Below are 3021 nucleotides of genomic sequence, written 5' to 3' on the forward strand. Positions count from 1 at the left end.
TTTTTTTTTTTTTTTTGAGAATGGAGTCTCGCTCTGTCGCCCAGGCTGGAGTGCAGTGACTCGATCTCGGCTCACAGCAAGCTCCGCCTCCCGGGTTCAAGCCATTCTCCTGCCTCAGCCTCCTGAGTAGCTGGGACTACAGGTGTCCGCCACCACGCCTGGCTAATTTTTTTTAATATTTTTAATAGAGATGGGGTTTAACCATGTTAACCAGGATGGTCTCGATCTCCTAACCTCGTGATCCTCCTGCCTCAGCCTCCCAAAGTGCTGGGATTACAGGTGTGAGCCATCGTCCCCGGCCAGGCCCATGACTTCTTTGTTATTCCCTCATTAAAGGTTGGAAGCTGATTCCCCTTGCCTGAGTCCGGACTGTATTTGGCGACACTTGTAAAGAATGGAGTCTGGTTGAGGTGGAGGTGTGTGACTTTGAGGACTAGGTCCGAAGAAGGCATTGTGGTTTCCATCTTGACTGCTCTTTCTCTTGGATAGCTGGCTTTTAGGGAAGCCAGATGCCACACCGTGAACAGCTCTGCGGAGAGATCCATGCAGCAAGGAACCAAGGCCTCCAGCCAGGAGCTGCGTGACTGAGTGAACTTGTTACCAAAACACCAGGGGTTTGGTCCAGGTCCTACTGCTCACCGCATGGAAAGCTCATCACTGAGATGACAAGTATTGCCAAGGAAAGATTTAATCAGGTGCTGCAGCGGAGGAGATGGGAGCTCAGTCTCAAATCCATCTTGCTGACCTACTAAAACCAGGGATTTGTATAGCAGGGAAGAAATGAAACAATGTGTAAGAAAACAGGAACTAGGGAAGGGCACGGAAGCAATCATGATGAATGAGGGGGCAGCATCTCATTGTCTGAATGTGGTGATCTGGTGAGTTTCAGTTCTTTGGTACTTTTCTTGAGAAGCCTGAAGTTAGTTTCCTGAGGAAGGAACTCAAGTAAAACAAATGTAAATTTCAAGCCAGAAGGGTCAGTTTGTATGTTTATCCGAAAAACTGTCTATGGGACTACTGGGTCAGTTTCAAACTTGGAAGTCATTCTCCAGCCCCAGTTGAGGCTTTAGAGGAAGTCAGTGCCAGCCCACAGCTTGACTGCAACCCCTGGAGAGAATCTGACCTGGAACCACCCAGCTAGGCCTGGTCTGAGTTTCTGCCCCACCGAAACTGAGACAATACATTTTGTTGCTTTAAGCTCCTAAGTGACAGACATTTAACTGTCATGAGGCCATCTATAACTGATATATTAGTCTACATGAAAAATCCCATAAATACAGTCATGCGCTGCATAATAACTTTTCAGTCAATGTTGGACTGCATCTATAGTGGTGGTCCCATAATGTAATGGAGTTGAAAAATTCCTATTATCCAGTGAAGAGAAGTTGCTGTAACACTGTAGCACACTGCATTACTCAGGTGTTTGTGGGGATGCTGGTGTGAACAAACCTACTGCATGGCCAGTTGCATAAAAGGACAGCACATACGATTTATATACAGCACATAATACTTGATAGTGATGATAAATGACTGTTACTCGTTTTTTTTTTTTTTTTTTTTTTTTTTTTTGAGACAAAGTTTGGCTCCGTTGCCCTGGCTGGAGTGCAGTGGTGCAATCTCAGCTCACTGCAACCTCTTCCTCCCAGGCTCAAGTCATCCTCCCACCTCAGCCTCCTGAGTAGCTGAAATTACAGGTGCGTGCCATGCTAAGTTTTGTATCTTTTGTAGAGATGGGGTTTCGCCATGTTGCATAGTCTGGTCTTGAACTCGTGAGCTCAAGTGATCCGCCTGCCTCAGCCTCCCAAAGTGCTGGGATTATAGGCGTGAGCCACTGCAGCTGGCCTATATTATATCTTTTTTTTTTTTTTTTTTTGAGATGGAGTTTTGTTCTTGTTGCCCAGGATGGAGTGCAATGGCGTGATCTCGGCTCACTGCAACCTCCCCATCCCGGGTTCAAGTGATTCTCCTGCCTCAGCCTCTCAAGTAGCTGAGATTACAGGCATGCACCACCATGCCCGGCTAATTTTGTATCTTTAGTAGAGATGGGGTTTATCCATGTTGGTCAGGCTGGTCTGGAACTCCCTACCTCAGGTGATCCGAAGGGATTACAGGAGTGAGCCACCAGGTCTGGCCCTATTATACTTTTTTTTTGTTATTTTAGAGTTTACTTTTGCTTATACAAAAGAAGTTAACTGTAAAACATCCCCAGGCAGGCCCTTCAGGAAGCATCCAGAAGAAGGCATTTTTATCACAGGTGAGAGCTCCATGCATGTTATTGGCCCTGAAGACCTCCCGACAGGATGAGACAACGGATGAGATGTGGAGGTGTAAGACAGTGATACTGATGATTCTCACCCTGTGTATGCCCAGGCTAGTGCGTCTCTGTGTTAATTTTTAACAAAAAATGTAAAAAATAAAAAATAAAATTTTAAAAATAGAAAAAAGCTTATTTAATAAGGATATTAAAAAGAGAAAATATTTTTGTACGGCTATAAATTGTGTTTGTGTTTTAAGCCAGGTGTTATTTTAAAAAATCAAAAAGCTAAAAAATGTAAAAATTTATAAAGTAAAAAAGTTACAGGAAGCTAAGTTTAATTTATAATTGAAGAAAGAAAATTTTAAAAATAAATTTAGGCCAGGCACGGTGGCTCACGCCTGTAATCCCAGAACTTTGGCAGGCTGAGGAGGGTGGATCACCAGAGGTCAGGAGTTCAAGACCAGCCTGGCCAATATGGCAAAAACCCATTTCTACTAAAAATACAAAAAGTAGCCTGGTGTGGTGTCACACGCCTGTAATTCCAGCTTCTTGGGAGGCCGAGGTGGGAGAATCACTTGAACCAGGGAGGTGGAGGTTGCAGTGATCCAAGATTATGCCACTGCGCTCCAGTCTGGGTGACAGAGAGAGATACCATCTCAAAATAAATAAATAAATAAATAAATAAATAAATAAATAAATAAATAAAAATTTATTGTAGACTAACTGCAGTGTTTATAGAGTCTACAAAGGTGTACAGTAGTGTC

The 3021-nt window shown here is 43.8% G+C and overlaps 1 long non-coding RNA gene across 1 annotated transcript in view; it reads left to right on the forward strand.

Moving 5' to 3' along the window:
• Positions 1 to 1527, forward strand: part of LOC108527351 (uncharacterized) — a 7393-nt gene extending 5866 nt beyond the window's left edge. The window contains exon 3 of the long non-coding RNA XR_001884778.1: positions 337 to 1527. This is a non-coding gene — a long non-coding RNA (uncharacterized LOC108527351). The remainder of the gene's footprint in view (positions 1 to 336) is intronic.
• Positions 1528 to 3021: the final 1494 nt, after the last annotated feature.

The sequence above is a fragment of the Rhinopithecus bieti genome, unplaced genomic scaffold (assembly GCF_001698545.2).
Source record: "Rhinopithecus bieti isolate Rb0 unplaced genomic scaffold, ASM169854v2 scaffold_3527, whole genome shotgun sequence".
Lineage (NCBI taxonomy): Eukaryota > Metazoa > Chordata > Mammalia > Primates > Cercopithecidae > Rhinopithecus > Rhinopithecus bieti.